The following is an 18,340-nucleotide window of genomic DNA, read 5'->3' on the forward strand; positions in this document are numbered from 1 at the left end:
TTCCCTTCCCTCCTTCTCTTCCCTTCCCTTCCATTCTGTTTCCCTTTTCTTGTTCCCTTCCCTTCCCTACTTCACTCCCCTTTCCTTCCCTTCTTCCCTTCCCTTCCCCCCTCCACTTCCCTTCCCTTCTTCCCCTCCCTCCCTTCCTTTCTTCTCTTCCCTTCCCTTTCCTTTTCTCCTTCCTTTTCCCTTCCCTTCCCTTCCCCCTTCACTTTCTTTCCCTTCTTCCCTTCCCTTCCCTTCCTTCCTTCCCTTCCCTTCTCTCCTTTCTATCCCTTCCCCTCTTCCCCTCCCTTACTTTCCCTTCCTGTCCCTTCCTCCCTTCCATTGTTCCCTTGCTTTCCCTTCTTTCCTTCCCTTCTCTTCCCTTCCCTTCTTCCCTCTCCTTCCCTTCTCTTCTTCCCACCCCTTTCCTTCCCTTCTTCCCTCCCCTTCCTTCCTTTCCTCCTTCTTTCCCTTCCCTTCCCATCTTCTCTTCCCTTCCCCCTTTCCCTTCTTCTCTGCCCTTCCCTTCCCTTCTTCCCTTCTTTTCCCACCTTCCCTTCCCTTCTCCCTTCCCTTCTCCCTTCCCTTCTCCCTTCCCTTCCCTTCTCTTTCAGTGTTTCAGTATCTTTGCTCTACTTAGTAGGAGGGACAGGGAGAAGTATGTTTATTCCATCCTAGTCCAGAACCAGAAATCCTCTGTACCGTCTTAGAATATCAATTTCTGCACCCTTGTCACACATTGTTTTCCACTTATTATCATTTTTTAGACTTCAGCAATTCTGAATTCTGACGCACTCTGTGACGGAGGGTGCTGGAAGGAACACTGGTTTTGCAAGTGGACGGACGCACGTTTGCAGCCCAGCTCTCTGCTCAGGTGCCGAGCGACGGGGTGACTCGGGCTGCCTTACTGTGTCCCGGCCACATCTGTGTGATGCTGCTTGTCTCTGGGTCGCAGCCCCACAGTCACGCACACTGCCCGCACCCCAGGTTCCCAGGAATTGGTCATCAGTACTACCAAAACTGTTCCTTATTTTGGTCTCAAATTTCACAGTTTAATATCAGTTTAGTGTCAGACCTGTAAAAAAAAAGAGCAAAAATATGTTCAAAGGACAGTTATTTAGGATTTGGCATCTTAAGTGACATCTCTCCGTGAGGCCACGGCAGCATTAACACGGTGGGGTTCTCACAGCAGGCGATGGGCCGCGTGCCTTCATCTAGCCCTCACCGCTCTGTGTCTTCCAGAAGCTTCCCTGTGTGACCAATGCACAACACCGACCAAGGCGAGTGCCTTTGTCATGTTACAGTAAGTTTTCATGTACAATGTGACGGGCACAAAGGAGCAAAGTCCTGCCCAGGCGTGGCCTCCCTCCCCGGGTCTCGGAGCGCTCACTGGCGCTTCCCGTTCCTCGGTGGGTCCCCCTCCCACGCTGGGGATGCCCGAGGGCTGCTTCACCCCCACCCCCCAGAGAAGAACCACAAAGCCTCTGGGCGGAATGCCTTGGCTACCCGGTGGGCTCAGCAGCTCCGCTCCTGCGGACGACGCCCACAGCAAGGCAGGGGTGTGGCGAGTCCTGGCGCTGGAGACGCCCCGAAGTGCGCAGGCCAGACGCGCAGCCCTGGGCGCTTCTGTCCTGCCAGTGATTCTCCAACTGTCGAGTCCACCGAGGCATTTTCTGCAGACTGAGGGCCTGCACCAGCCCCGGCAGTGCTGGGCCAGGAGAGACCATGAATTGCAGAAACACACTGGCGTCTTCCCCGGGTTGCAGTCGGCAAGCCCCTTTCCCAGACATGGTGTCGGTGACCGAGGGCCTCACGCTGGGGACCTATGTCCTGTTTAAACCGGAGTTGGCCGAGTGTTCCCGTGCACAAGAAGGAAACAAAGGTGATGGTTTGACTGTCTTTCACTTTTGCGTCTTTCTCCTGTACAAATGCGTTTTAATTTTCTCTAACACCCGTTGCTTTTTGACTCTAGAAATGAGTAAACTGAATGTACTTTTTGATATGACGCAAAATGTTATGTTTAATTGTACTTAGTTGGATATATTGTCAGTTCATCATGCCTCGTGGACAAGTCCGAGAAGCATTCAGTCTCCGAAGTTCCGCTGTGTTCTTCAGTCTTAACCGTGTTCTGCTTGCAGCGTCTCGGCTGTGCCGTCTTGGACAAGTCGCTTTATTTCTCAGGGCCTCAGTTTCCCTGTTGGTAAGATGGAAGCAGTAAGAGCCTCACCTTCAGAAGGTTGTCACGAGGGTTATATGAGTTAAAAGATCAAAGTGCTTGGGATCTCTTGGCAGATTAAGAAGTTCACGGAATGGTTGTTTTATTGTGGTTGTTAATGACAGAATGATGAGAGTGCCGGGGGGTAATTCTTCTCCACATTCACTCTGCAACTTGCCTTCCCTTCTCTTGATTGCTATGGTTGGATTTGTACTCACAGACCTCTCTGATTTGGGTAGAAAGCAAATAGTTTCACGTCTGGAATCTGGTGACCCCCGTTTGGCCCTAGAATTTCTTTGCCCAGCTGGTTGGGTGCAGTATTACTAGGGCTTTGATCTTTGGACTTCATGTCCTGTTATAAATGTTTCATTCTATCTTTCACATGTGGAACGATGTGCGGAAACAGGTGTTGTGTCTGCATACACTGGTTATGGGTGCTTAAGGGGTGTACCACAATGCCCTGTGATCCGTCTGATGGTAGCCACTTCCTTGGTGACCACGGGGCAGGCCTCCAGATCCGTCTCCCGGGGACCTTGGCACCTGTGTTCCTAACGCTTGCGTGGGGGCTTGGATTAGGCAATGCCCTTTCACAAACATTGCTGGTTCCTTCCCAGTGTCTTCTACCCTCCAGTCTGATGGCCAATGGAATATTTGACTATTTGTTCTAGTATCTCTCCAAGTATTGATTCCAAGATGAACAGACTGTAAGTAGATACTAGATACTTTAAAAAATGACTTTGTTATTCCCTTTGAAAATCCTCTAGAGCAGCGGGGTCCCCAACCTTTTAGGCACCAGGGACTGGTTTTGGGGGGGGTGGAGACAGAGCTCAGGCGGGAGCTCCAGCCAGCACGGGGAGTGGCTGTAAATACAGATGAAGCTTCACTTGCTCTCCGCGGCTCACCTCCCGCTGTGCGGGCTGGCTCCTAAGTCTCATGGAAGACAGTTTCCCCACGGACAGTGGGGTGGGGAGGGCGGAGCTCAGGTGGGGAGGCGAGAGCTGGTTCCTAACAGGGCAGGGACCGGTACTGGGCTGCGGCCCAGGCGTTGGGGACCGCAGCTCTGGAGACCCTCTGCACGCTGGGACTTGTCACCGTGACAGTGCGTGTCCCGCAGTGACTGACGTGTGCCACTGTCTCAACGGCCTGGAGCATGAAGCCTCAGGCTCCCCTGCGGGAAATGAGTCCTTGGCAAAGTGATCGTTCGATTACTCCTTTTTGCCTTTTCCGTCCGTGCCTGTCCGTGGGGGTGCGCAAGTATAGGGTCCACAGAGAAATTCTCCAGCAAAAGCAGTTAACTCAAACATTAAAAAAACACACCTTCTGTTGTTTTGCTTTCCTCTTTGGGGAAAGGCGTTTTTAAAAAATATTTTCTTTCATCCGATACATCTGAAAAAATGTTAGCATGTGTTATTTCTGCTGTGCTGTGGACGCCTCTTAGGCCTGTCTGCTTGTGGCTGTGCCGCCTGCCTGACTGGGACTTCGTGACGATGCAGTTCTAACGTCCAGTCGGTGTCGCCGCCGTCCTCCTGGCCAACACGGGTCAGATATCGAGACAGGGGTCTGGACGTGGGTCCCTCGCGGGCACAGCGGAATCTTCAGGGCAGGCAGTGCCGCTGCTCGCCTCCCTAGAGATGTAACCGCCCCCAGCTCAGCCCCTCCCGCTCCAGGGAGCTGCACCGCCTGCCGGGGCTCTGGACCCCGCAGCCCCCGCTGCCCGCCGCCCTCTCTCGCGGGCCCTTCCGGATGGACACCCGGTGTTCTCGGCTACTCTTCCATGCGGCCACCCCTCCACACGGCGTGCGACCCTTAGCAGTGTCCCAAGGGGTGTGCAGAGGGACTCCTAGGTCCTGCATGCCTAAACATGTCTTTATTTTTTACCTTCGCATTCTACGACTGGGTCTGATACAAAATGACAGGCTGAATGTAATTTTCCACTGAGAACTTTCCTAGGTTTTTTTTTTTTTTTGACTTTTTATTTTTATCATCGAAACATCAGATGGACTGATACCAGGAACCTTCAGGACCCAGGTCCAAATGTGTGCCCGACACCTCGCGCTTTGGTATAGACTGTCGTTGACTCCATATTTTTGAATAACATGTCCACACCGGCGACTCAGGGCTCATTTCCTTTTTCTAAGTGTTGTCTTGTTGTTTTGGTTCATTTGCACGGCAGGTTCTGAGGTGTCTAATTTCGAGGCTCTAACTATGTGCGAATGGAAGACAGAGAGTCGCAGGGTGGGCGGGCGACGTCCGTGGTGTGCGGCCGGCTGGCGCCTCGCCCGGGCCTCGGCAGGCAGCGTCCCGCCGGCTATCGGCTTGGGGCTGTGGAGAACCCCGGCCCGTCCTGCCGCCTCCCTCCCGTGAACTGGGTGTGTCTGGTGTTGCCGTCGCAAAGCCCCGAAATCCCCTATTCAGTGACGGGTGCCGGCGTTCCGTGGCGACACACCTGTGGCCGTTTCCCTCCCGCTCTGCGGGTCCTGGTAGCATCTCTCTTACGTTTGGACACTTGTACCTTGTGGTTCTGTGAAGCCTTCCTTGACTTTACCCCTCAGGTAAAATTTTATTAGAAATTTTGTCTTATTCTAGTTACCTCAGCCACAAACTCCAAGCGCTGTCGTTTGTTCCGTCTGTGTGTTCGCCCCGTTCTTGCTCCTCGGAGGCTGCGTTTGCTCGTCCCTCTGAGGAGATCCTGTAGATTTTTTTTTTTTTTTTTTTTTTTGAGACAGAGTCTCGCTCTGTTGCCCAGGCTAGAGTGAATGCCGTGGCGTCAGCCTAGCTCACAGCAACCTCAATCTCCTGGGCTCAAGCGATCCTCCTACCTCAGCCTCCCGAGTAGCTGGGACTACAGGCATGCGCCACCATGCCCGGCTAATTTTTTCTATATACATTAGTTGGCCCATTAATTTCTTTCTATTTATAGTAGAGACGGGGTCTCACTCTTGCTCAGGCTGGTTTTGAACTCCTGACCTCGAGCAATCCGCCCGCCTCGGCCTCCCAGAGTGCTGGGATTACAGGCGTGAGCCACCGCGCCCGGCCGATCCTGTGGATTTTTAAACTTTATTTCTGCTCCATTTGTGGGCTATTTCCTCTAAAGTACTTTTTACAATCTTTTTAGTTTTTAAATCAAATTTCTGGTATGCCTGACTGTCCTCTCACAGTGATGACTGAGGTTCTGACACCCAGATTGTTCCAGAACCTTCCATGTGAGGTGTGTGGGCTCCCATGGCAGAGCCTTTCCCAGAGTCCCCTACACAGCCCTGGTGGTGCCTGGGTCTCCACGTCCCGGGCGTCTCCTGTCCCTTTCCTCCTGAGGGTGGGGACGTAGAAGGACCCTCCCTGTTGGCGCCCAGAGACACACGACCTCCCTTCCCACCGTGTCTGAGGACACATCCTCCTCTGCCTTTCTCGTTCTTCCCTCTGTTCCCGCCTTCCCTGCCCTTGTCGAAACGTCCTGCCGGCTGCAATTTTATTTTCCTCTCATTCTCTTTGTTATTGTGAATAATACCTTGAAAATCCTTCTGCAGAGTTTTGCATGAAAGAAAAGATAAACCCATCTCGTCAGTCCACCATGTCCAACAAATAGAACAAACATTTGATTTCCTGAAGCTCTTTCTTTCTTTCTTTTTCTGATTTCACCTTTTGCTTCCCTTTAAATACCGTATCTGGCTGTTTTGTGACTGACTCCTCTACAGCAGCTACTGCCGAGAGGCTTATTTTGAAATCTCCCGCCATCTCTTCCCTGCTGGAGGGCAGGTCAGGCACGGCCCGTCCTGCTGGACTCCCCCAACTTTCCGGAAGAGGAAGTTCTCTTCCGTGACGTCCACACGGCTGTTTGGCGGTCTGTGGTCAGCTGGACTGGTTTTCCAGGACGTACGGGAGTTTGATGCCCGTCACAGCCAGATGTAGCTGAGAGCCGTGGGGAGCTGACCAAAAAAGGTTCCCTGCACCTCTTCTCCTCGCGCGTCTATAAATAGCCTCCACCCGCCGCGCCCTCGGGCTGCATCTCTCCCGCTGGCGCTGCGGCCAGCTTAGGGGAGGTTTTATTTAGTGATCACCGCGTCCACCGCGCTGGGGCGGAGCGTCCCTGCCACCAGGACACACCCTGAGAATGTGCAGGGCTTGCTGTCTGGCAAGGAAAGGACTGCATTTCTCATTAACTTGAAGAAATTTTTATGATCATTGACTTATTCAGGTCTGGTCTTTTCAGAAAGCTACCAGCTGGAGGGGAAGGAGAAAAAAAAAAAGAAAGAAAGAAAGGAAAGGATGCCTTCTCTGTAATAAATGGTGGGGGTTTTTTTTGTTGTTGTTTGTTTTTGCACAAAGTTTAAAGAATTTTTTCCAGGGAACGGGGAGGATGCTGATAAAACCCCGAGCACTTTCTCTGTCAGTGTCTTCGAGGCCCGTCTTCCCGTAAAGGGGCGCAGAGTTGCCCTCCCCAGTCTGAGAGGGTTAACTCCTGAGGGGGCCTCGATGCAAATTTTCTTACAGTCCTTTTCGTCTGGAAAGCCTGTGTAGAGATGGTTATCGCTTGCAGCAGGGCTTCTAATCTGCGGTGACTGCATTTCACTGGTCCTGTTTTTTTATGAGCCAGAAGTTCGCAGCCTGGCCTTTGCGGTAAAGGGTCTGATGCAGCCCCGATAACGGCTCGTCGGAACAGGGCGTCCAGCCCTAGCACGGCCGCAGTGAACGCAGCTACACTTAGGCAGAAATTCCTGGAGGCGTGGGAAGAAAGATGCCATGAAAGAAAGTAAGATTTTAATCTTTTGGAATCAAAAATTAAATATGACTTCCACTACTTAAATTTGGAACCTGTTCGAAGGAGAGATCTGCATAGGTTTCTGTGCAGATGTGCTGATCTGTATTTTCTTATCATAGTGGCTTTGTGCTCGATTCAGCTGTAACATTGGTAGAGTATCGCTCGGGCACTTGGAAAAGGGAGGACAGAATGTGTTCCAGTCACGCGGGGGAGAAGTGGAGATGTCCGCAGAGCGGGACGGTGTGTGCCCCGGTCCCGGCCCATCGTCGGGGTCCTTGGAATAGCCTTTGTTCTCCTGGAAGCAGTGACACATCTAAACCAATCCACAGAGGAAGCTGATTTCTGCCCCCTAACATTTATTGCATGCTTTAACACCGCCGGAAATACGGTCTGAGCCCAGTGTACTTACGAGGAATGTTTTTTTTAAAAAGCAGTCCCCCAAATAATTCAATCACCAGGAAATTCTCCTTTATATAAATGTGTCAGTAGCAGTATGCATTCACATTCTTGTAGCAAATATTCCACTTTTATACTCCAAGTATAATCGGTTGCTTCTGAAAAATAGATTGCAAGTAAGCAAATGAGGGAGAAAAAGCAGTTTATTTTCCCCAATGGGCTTTAAGAGGATCAGTCGTATTCAGAAGGAGGAATACAGCATAGTAAGGGGTATCATTTTTGGAGCTGTAGGTTTTGTTAAGAAACCTGGGATTTTTTTTTTTTTATTCTTTTCTGTACATCTGGGTGTGGATCATTCCTTAAATAAAAGCGATACCTTTTTAATATTCAGAGGTGTTTTTTTTTTCTTTTTGGAAACATGGGTATTTATGTCCTGTTGATAAAGCAATGCATATTACATCGTTAACTTATTCCGGATTTTACTCAAGGTGCTCAGACTGCTCCCACTCCTTTTACGTGGGGCCTTTTCCAAGCCAGGACAGGGCCGTGCCCTGCTCAGAGCAGGGGGACAGTGAGGTGCAGGTGACAGAGCAAGGTCTGTCATCAGACAGACAGGTCCCCGCTGTCTGTTGCTCGGATCCCCTTGCTCTGATGACAGAGCAAGGTCTTCCGCTCACACGCTCGCCCGCCACCCACCACCCGGTGGGCGAGGAACCCCAGGCATGCGGCACCCTCCTTCCCGCAGTCCCCTGTGCGGTGCGGACGCGTGAGCTCCCCGCCTCACAGGCCGCTGTTGGGAGTTAACGTGTGAAAAATTGCTTAGAACGGTACCTGGTTATAGTGACAACAGAGGGGTATGGCTGGCTTGCTGAGATATACTGTGTTTCCTCTAAAACAAGACGGGGTCTTATATTTATTTTTCCTCAAGAAGACACCCTAGGGCTTATTTTCAGGGGATGTGTTATTTTTTTTTAAGTACGGCACATTTATTCAAATATAGTGAAGTCGTTGTCTTCTGGAACATCACCATGACTCTTCAAACCCTGAATTCCATCCCGAATTTCTTGTGACTCTATTTCCTTTAGAACCAATGGCCCCAATCTCTCCTGTTGAGCACTAGAGCTCTCATGGGGCAGATGAGAAGGGCTGCCTATCTTCTTTCCTGCTCCACGACGACGTGCATGGGTTGTGTAGACATGCTTCGTAGCCACGCCCGTCACTGGGGCTGATTTTTGGGGCAAGGCTTCTATTGCGCACATGCTTAGAAATCCTGCTAGGGCTTATTTTATGGGTAGGTCTTATTTTTGGGGAAACATGGTACTAACAACTCTTTCCTGTTGAATATGGCCACCCAGCTAAAACTCCTCTCAGTCTCACAAAGCAAAGACATCAATTCCATAGATTCGGGACCTGAGCAGGTGTCATGGTGTCTGCAATTCTGCCTTGTCATCTGACGTGAACAGTAGCGTCTGTTCTCAAGTGATTTCACCACACGTATTACGGACAAGAGGCTTGGAAACACTGACTTAGGGGTAGGATGTGACTGTGTCTCATCACGGAAAGCCCCAGTGGTTGCTGATGCCATCAGTAACTGAAGGACATTTCTATTAGGGCTGAAATTCTTTTCCTTTTACAGAAGTTTGAGATACCAGATGAAAGCCATTAAAAAGTTATAAAGTAGATTTATACCTACTTTGTATGTTGAGCAGATTCCAACATTCTCTATTAATTGTGTAGTTTCAAATAGTTAAGAGCTACGTCTCCTGCAGACAGCAGCTTGAGAGAGGAGGGAGGGAGGAATAGGACTGGCCAGCCCCTGGCGCTTCGTGGGAAGAGCCCGTGGACTCCAAACCTCTAATTTCCCTTTGGTCAACTTCACCGCATCAGCTCGTAGTTGATGTGCTGCTGGAAAATTATGAGAACACACAGCCTGATTTGTAGGCCTCAAGTGGACCGACAGGAAAAGCAGAACCTTCCTGGGGGGTCACACGCCGGTAACACGGAAGCAGCGGTCACTTGCCGGCGCTGTCTCTCAGCTGGGTGCTTGCCTTAGTGAGGTCTCTCCGCCCCATTCCTGCCAGTGTGGGTCCTTCCTCTATTTCATGCAGCATGCACATGCAGTAACTTGGAAACTTGCCCCATGTCACGTGGTGCTCTGGTCTGAATATTTGTGTCGCCCAAAATTTGTATGTTGAAGTCCTCACCCCCACAGTGATGGTATTAGGAGGTGGGGCCTTTGGGAGGTGATTCGGTCAGGAGAGTGGACCTAATGGAGCCTCATGAATGAAATTAGTGTCCCCAGAGAGACCCCTTGCCCCTTCCACTGTGTCAGGACACGGCGAGAAGGTGCCATCTATGAACCAGGGAATGGGCTCCTGACAGATCCCAAATCTGCCTTGACCTTGGACTTACCAGCCTCCAGAATGGTGAGAAATAAAGTTCTGTGATTTATGAACTACCCAATCTATGGCATGTTGCTATAGCCAACTGCTATGGTTTGGATATTTGACCCCACAGATCTCATGTTGAAATTTGATCCCCAGTGTTGGAGGTGGGGCCTGGTGGGAGGTGTTTGTGTCATGAGTGTGGAGCCCTCCTGAATGACTTGCTGTTGGCCTCTATTAATTCTCATGGGAGCCTGGCATCTCTCTTCCCTCTCTCTGTCTTTCTGCTCTCCCCACAGGATGCCGGTTCGCCCTCCCCTTCTGCCTTGCACGGTGGCTTCCTGAGGCCTCCCCAGAAGCAGGTGCTGGCGCCATGCCTCTTGCACACCCTGCAGAACCCTGAGCCAAACAGACCTCTTTTCCTTATACATTCTCCCTCTCTGGTATTCCTTTATAGCAACACAAGTAGACTAAGACACAGCCCAACAGACCGAGGCCCACGGTTGGTGGACCCTGTGGGGCCAGAGACTGTCCACGGACCCTCCCCGCTTGGCACCCGCCCTGCCTGCACCGTCGTGCGGCCCGCTCTTCCGTCCTCCCCCGCTCCTTCCACTCAGCCTGGAAGTTCGCAGGCACCGCTGCCCCATCGGCAAACAGGGACCTTGATAGACACCGTCCCTGCCTTCGGAGATGAGTGAATCCCAGACAACACCAATGTGAACAGAGTGAGTAAAGACCTTGTGAATAAGAACACCAGGTCAACACCTCGCCTTCAGGGCCCAAGTTCTTTCATCTGCAGAATGAAAGGGCTGGGACACGTGAAGGTTTCCCGTTCATCCGCTCGCCTGCTCACAAGACAGCGTGTCTTGAGCGCCCTGTGTGAACCAGACTCAGCAGGTGCTGCCCCTGCCCTCGGGGAGCACGCAGTCACGTTAGACACGCAGGGTGACAGGCAGTTACCGTGTGCTGTGGCTGGTCACGCACATGTGCTTTCAGCAACTCTTTGTTAAGTGTCTGTCGTGTGTCGTTCCTGTACCAGGCGCAGGAGAGGAAGCGGGGAGCAACACGGAAGCCCCTGCCCTCACGGAACCTGCCTCCTCTCTCGCCCTCCAGTGCTTACCTTTAAGAATGGCTAAAGAAGGCTGGGCGCGGGGGCTCACCCCTGTAATCCCAGCACTCTGGGAGGCCGAGGCAGGAGGATTGCTCAAGGTCAGGAGTTTGAAACCAGCCTGAGCAAGAGCAAGACCCCATCTCTACTAAAAATAGAAAGAAAATAATTGGCCAACTAAAAATATATAGGAAAAAATTAGCCGAGCATGGTGGCATATGCCTGTAGTCCCAGCTACTTGGGAGACTGAGGCAGGAGGATCGCTTGAGCCCAGGAGTTTGAGGTTGCTGTGAGTTAGGCTGACGCCACAGCACTCTAGCCCGGGCAACATAGTGAGACTCTGAAGAATGTCTTTTTTTTTTTTTTTTTTTTTTTTTTTTGACAAACAGAAAGACAGGGATAAAAGAAAAAACCTCGGAGCATCGGGAAATAAGAAAGGATGACTAAAAAAGCAGAGATGTGTCCATACGATAGACCAGCCTTCCCCTCATGTGTCTAACAAAGCACGTTTGATTATGTTTTATGAAGTGTGGGAGGTAAAGGCACATAATGGGAATGAGATCCCCGCACTCACTTGCAGAAACGAAATGGTGATTCCCCGCGGCCGTGATGAGCCACACACACGGTCAACACCCGGAGTGACCACGAAGGACACCGCACACAGATACACTCACAAACACAATAAATGATGAAACATCCCAGGGAAATGAAAACTTGCATTCACACAAAAACTGTCCACAAATTTTCATGGCAGCTCTATTCCTGACAGTAGAAAACTGGAAACAAACCACGTCCGTACGGTGGAATAATACTCAGCAATAGAAAGGAATGAATTATTGATACCCACAACAACTTGGATGTGTCTTAAGTGAATTATGCTGAGTGAAAAAAAAGCCAGTCCCCAGAGGTTGCATGCTGTGTGGTTTCATTTATATAACGTTCTTGGAATAGCAGGAATAGAGTGGAGAGCGGGTTAATGGTTGCGGAGAGTTGGGGTGGGGAGAGCAGTTAAGGGGTGGCAGGTAGGTGCTGTTGGTTCAAAAGGGGACCTGAGGAGCCCCTTAGGTAATGGGACTGTCTGGTGTCCTGTCTGGGCCTAAACACATGACACATTTGTGCAGGACTAGATAGTCACACATATAAAGAAGTACCAGTAAAACTGGGGAAATCTGAACAGCACCAGCAAGTTGTATCAACGTCGATATCCTGATTGTGATGTCGTACTATCGCTGTGCAAGGCAGTGTCACTGGGGTCAGGAGGGAGAAGGGTAGCTGGGATCTTTCTGCATTATTCCTCATAACGGCATGTGGAGCTATCATCATCTCGAAGCAGAAAGTTTAACTGAACGATGGCTGCCCAGGGTCAGCCACGCCCACCTGTGGCGTGCTAGTATGTGATATTGGAGCTGCCTGTGGCCCCAGAGAGAAGCCAGGACAACTGAAGACGGGATGACCCAGGACCTGACCCCAAGGAGCCACACCTGACACCACAGAGCCACTGGTTTCATCAACCACAGAACCACCTTTTTCTCAATTTCTTATCCCGTGGGGCAATACCAATCGCTCGTTGATTAAGGCACTTGTAACTGAGTATTCTGTTATTTGCAACCAAAATGCTCTGCTTGATGTAGGCTTGAAAACACAAACTGCCTCAGATAAAAGAATTATTGGAATAGAGTCGCCAGGCAAATACAGGACATCGGTTACATTCAAATTTCAGATAAACAATGGATGCTGTGTTTTAGTATAAGTTTGCCCCAAATATTGCACAGGACAGAATTGCGCCAAAAATTAGCTGTTGTTTATTTATTTTTTCAGATTTAACTAGACTTCTTGTATTTTTATTTGGTAAGCCTTTCAACCCTATATTGAAATGGGTATGGACGTCAACAGTAACTGAAAATTTGTACTTTCATAGGCTGTGTTAGATTCAACTCCCAAAAAACTGAGGATTTGTCATTTAAGAACAACATATTTTGTTGATAATGACATCATATTTATTTCATGTATAATAGTATTAAAACTATGATTCTTCTTTTTGGACATGACCCCAAAAGCACAGGCAACAAAAGCCAAAATAGATGCATGGGATTGTATCAAACTAAAAAACAAAGAAAACAATCTGCACAAAACAAAGAAAACAATCAACAGACTGAAGAGACAACCTGTGGAATGGGAGAAAATATTTGCAAGCTACACATTCAATAAAGGGTGTGTATACAAAATACGTAAGGAACTCAATTGCAAGGAAAAAACCAAAACAAAACAGATTTTAAAATGAGCTAAGGACCCAAATAGACATTCCTCCAAAGAAGACATGCAAATAGCCAACAGGCATATGAAAAACTGCTCAGCATCACCAATCAGCAGGGAAATGCAAATTAAAACCACAATGAGATACCATCTCGCCTGTTAGAATGGCTATGACCAAAAGCCAAAAGATAAGTGCTGGAAGGAAAGGGACCCCTTGCACACTGCTGGCAGGCAGGTAAGTCAGGGCAGCCACTATGGAGAACAGTGTGGAGATGCCTCACAAAACTAAAGCTAGGACTCCCATATGATCCTGCAATCCCACTCCTGAGTGCACGTCCTAAAGGAACTGAAGTCGGTATGTTGGAGAGACGTCGCACTTTCCCGCTCATGGCAGCACTGTTCGCAATAGCCAAGGTATGGAATCGACCCAAGGGTCCCTCTGTGGATTAATATATAAAGAAAACGCGGTATTTACACACACTGAAATACTATTTAGCCTTACAAAAATAAGAAAAATCCGGTAATCTGTGCTGACGCAGATGGACCTGGAGAATATTATGCTCAGCGAAATGAGCCAGGCACAGAGAGACAAATACTTCGTGATCTCACTTATACGTGGGATCTAAAAAAATCGAACTCAGAGAAGCAGAGAGTAGAATGGCGGCTACCAGGGGCCTGGGGCAGCAGGGTGGGGCGATGGGGAGCTGTTGGTAAAAGAGCACAGACTCTCGCTGGGACGGTCTGGGAGATCCACTGCACTGCACGTGGCTGTGGTCAGTAATAATATATTATACGCCTGAAAACTGCTGAGTGTGATGGTTAATGTGCTCCCTACAAAAAATGGTAAGGATGTGGGGTGCAGGATTTGTTAGTTAGTTTGATTTAGTCCTTTCCCAATGTGTGTGCTTTTATCACAGCATCACGCCGTACACCACAAATACATACAATTTTTATTTGTCAGCGATACCATGGTAAAGCTGACGGACGGGAAGGGAATTCTTTTCAACCCCCGTTTCAGCTGAGGCCTCGAGAAGACAGGTGTCGGCCACTCCCACGTTCCCTGCAAGGACGACAGCTATGGGGGACTTCTAAAGGAAGTGGCAAAATTCAATTTCACGACTCTTGCCCCATGTCAACCTTCTTAGCAAAAGCTGCAAATTCACTCGCAGGGGTCCTCAAACTGCAGCCCACCGAGGACATTTATCCGGCCCGCCGGGTGTTTTTGCCGCCGCTGCCTGTCCTGCTTAGCAGCCGACTCGTCCCGGGCCCACAGTGCGCATGTGTGGAATGTGCACCGCACTCTCCAACGGCCCTCCCACGGTCTGAGGGACAGTGAACCGGCCCCCCTGTTTAAAAAGTTTGAGGTCCCCTGCGTAAAGCCAGCATAAACAGGAGGCGGAGAAATGCTTTCATTTTGAATGAAGTTCAGTACCTTACCATAGGGGACTAGGCTCTCTAACTTCTGAACGAGGCCGTTATTACTGCAAGAGGTGCCCAGAGGATGCCGTGTAATTCAAGAGTGACTGGAGAAGTCATGAGGACCACCGTGAGATTTCACCCGAGGTGGCAGGAGAGAAGCAGCCACACGCAGGTTCAGAGGTGCCCACGGGTCCCCGCTGGCCTCAACCCTTCATGACTATTAGCGCACCTAATCCTCTTCGCAGCCCAGGGAGATAGACACTGTTATCATTTCCACTGCACCGACAAGAAAGGCTAGACACACATAGCAAACTCGGAGTGGGCTACCCAGGATTACACACCTGTCACGGGGCAATGCCAAGATTGGAACTCACACCTTCCGGCTCCAGGCCCACCACTAGTAACCCTCTGCTGCACGGCCTCTCTCGCGAAGTGGAGCAACCGCAGCCGGTTCACACTAAAAGCTGTAGACTTTTTATACTTTAATCATTTTATCGTCGTCTCTCTCATCATTGAGAGATTCTCCACCACGCACGTCCTGTGTGCCAATGTGCCTGGCATCGCCTTGTGTCGTGGGGACGGGTGGCCTTTTGGAATAATAGTGCCGAATTGCAATTATTAACGCTGCGTACTGAGCACATAATGTGTTCTGCGCTGAATCCTTCACCATCTAGTCTAATCCTCTCCACAAAGCTGTGAGAGCCACTTCTTTCACACACAAGGGAACTACAGGTAAGAGAGAATAAATTCATTCTCATGGTTAGTAAGAAAGAGATTTATGTCCAGATCTCTCAGGTCCGCTGCCGGGCCCTGGACCCTCACAGTGTCCGTACCCCGACAGGCCTCCTTCCCCCAAGCACAGAGCTGGGCCGCAGAGCTCGCCCGGGCAGCAGAAGAGCTCTGCAGGGCGCTGCGGTGATACTTGACACTCCCCTGCACTCCCACCTTTCCCTGGACGTCCCCATTTGTAGTGGGACTATGCTGCAATATTTGCAATTTATGGTGCAACTATTCTGCACTCCGCTTCCTATAAAATACCTAAATCAAAATGAGGATTCCCAGCCAGTGCACAAAACAGGTGTTCACCCACCTTTCTAACCCTTGGACAGTGTTAAGGAGCCCTGCAAATTTGGAAAATGATACCGCCGTTACCAGGCAGCCAGCATCCCCGTCCTGATGGATGGCGGGTCGGGGAGTGCACGAGTGTTTTGTAACTATGGAAACAAACCGAGTTTGCTAAGCCAGAGAGCAGCCCTCCAGCATCCAGATTACCCTTCGAAGACGGCCAAGAAAAAGAAAGCTCTAAAATCTCTCGGTGCTTGGGAACTGGTTCTAAGCTATGGAGACATTAATTAAGCCAGTGATTAAAGCCTTTCTGAATGCCTCGCTAGGGTGGCCAGGTTCTGGCTGCCCCGCAGACAGGGACAGCTGGGACCACAGAGGCGGCTGGTGACGGCCACCCCAGCCCTCTTCCTCTCTCACGCTGACATCAGCCAGGGTCAGGCACTGGGGACCGTTGCTGAGCTGTGCCTGCCATCACTGTTAAATCGAGCAGACCCTGTGAGTCTTCCCTCATGCCACAGGGAAGGGGACGACTGGGGCCACGTCTACCTGGTGGCTATTGCCAGAAACACCTGGGAAACAGCGCGTGCTTCACGAGCTCGTGCTGACCCCATGGCAAGGGGCCATGGCCCTGACCGCTGCATCCCCGACTTCGGTTTGCAGGGGAGCGGACCCTGGGACCCTGCCGTTACAACCCTCCCACAGCCTCTTCTGCTCTGGCCCTAACCGTGTGTCCATCAACATAAGGACTTGGAGCAGCAGGACGCTTCTCAGGGTGAAATTCTACCGGGTGACTTGGATGAACGGGCTCCGGCGCGGGGAGCCCGGCAGGACAGCGTCTCTGGTGAGGGACGCCGGCACACGCTGAAGGGACCTCAGTGGACAGGTGGGGCAGGGTAGCGGGGGATGGGAGATCTGGTTTCGAGCGTCCTCCTCGGGGGTGCCGGCGGCCAGACCCGACCCGGGCTCCTTCCTGAGGACGAGCGGAGCTGTGATTGCGGGAGGGACAGCTGGGGAGACAGCCCGCAACGCAGCAGTTACCCTTCATTTGTTGCTATGGTATTCCTGTGGCCTGTCTGGATCCATGGATGCCTTGATTACTTTCAATACCCATTTATAGAGCCCTCTGTTCGTCGCGAAGTGCTTCGAAGCCATCCTCCTAGTGTGGTCCTCATAACAGACGCAAGTTAGCGATGGCATTGCTGTTTTACGAACGGGCACGTTGAGGTGGGGAGTTGTTTCAATAACCGAAACCAGGGAAAGCGAGAGAAAAGACATTTGACAAATGGCATTATCCTTCTACTGCAGGAAACTTGGCTCTAGGTTGAATTACATGTGACATGAATGGATGTTTTGACATCAAAAGGTACGGCTTGACATCACTGAGGATTTGCCTTCCAGCAGCAGGCCGAGTGAGGCAGGACGTGGAGACTGGCAATGACTCTGGCTCCCAAATCTTTGGTTTCTGGAGAAACCACGTCAAAAATTAAGCAGTTCACAGTTCAATCTTTTATGTATTGGAGCCTATATTCAGAGAATGTTTACAAGTTGTGGATAAGAATGTGTAATTGTGAGGTAGGCATAGATGATATTAAGATAATATGATAGTTGTGTATAATAGAAAAAAGGAAATAATGCCCTCCTATGAGCAAATAAGCCACAGTGTATCCGTGGGATGAAAAATCCTGCATCACAGTGAAAGTGAACAGCAGAGACCCAAAAACACCGACACGCATCGGTGACAATCCAAACAGAACAGTAGATTGTCTCCAGTGTGACACCTCTCATAGAGACTTCAAATGTCTATAGGACTCAGCAACATATGGCTTAAAGATGCATAGTTTCTTGAGAAAACCGTGAAGGCAAGTAAGCTGACAATGAGCGCACAGCGAGGCTGCGGCAGCCCCCGGGAGAAAGAGGGAAGGACGTCAGGGCAGGTGACGCAGGGCGCTCGGCTGCGAGGGCGCGGTCCTGCCGCCCACGCCGGGGTGCCAGTGATGGCTTCCTTCCATCTTGCGCGGCATCTACGTTTCCATGTGCGTCTATCAGCCGCAGGGGTGTTCGTTGGCTCGCTCCTGCGCTTCTCTACCTGCCGTCCAGGTAGGGCGGTCCAGAGCGCTCGCTCCTGCTGAAGGGGCTACACCAGGGCTGTCCACGCCCTCCGTGGTCATGGGAAATAACCCCCAGGCCGGAGTTCTGCGGTACAGGATTGTGAGTGAGGTCAAACCCCAGTGACCGTATACAGATGGTTTGCTCTCTGGAATCTCAGATCTGTTCCAGATATGGATGTTTCTGTTCTTAAGGACGTGGTGAGCATTGTAGGGGGGAAAGGATTACCTCTATCCCTTTTTAGGGAGAGGCCAAGGTACACACTATAACCAAAATGTCTAAAACAAAAAAAAGTCTGTTATTGGGAGGAGAACAGGTGGAAGGGGGAGGCGGGGAAGGGTACGCACTTACCGGTGGGTGCGGTGTGCACCACTTGGAGGCTGGGCACGCTTGAAGCTCTGGCATAGCGGGGTGGGGGAGGGGGGGCAGGGGCAAGATATGTAACCCTAACAATATTTGTACCCACAGAATATGAGACAATAAAAAATTAAAAAAAAAAAAAAACAACCCAGCGACAATGACCGTAAGTAGGGCCAGTGGCTGGATTCCGAATACGCCTAGACCTAAGAAAATCGATTGTGAACCAAGACCGTGATGATGATTTGAAGACTTTTCAGCAGGAGTGAAGAACACAAGACCGGCTGGAAGGAGAG

Source organism: Microcebus murinus, chromosome 17 (assembly GCF_040939455.1).
Source record: "Microcebus murinus isolate Inina chromosome 17, M.murinus_Inina_mat1.0, whole genome shotgun sequence".
NCBI lineage: Eukaryota > Metazoa > Chordata > Mammalia > Primates > Cheirogaleidae > Microcebus > Microcebus murinus.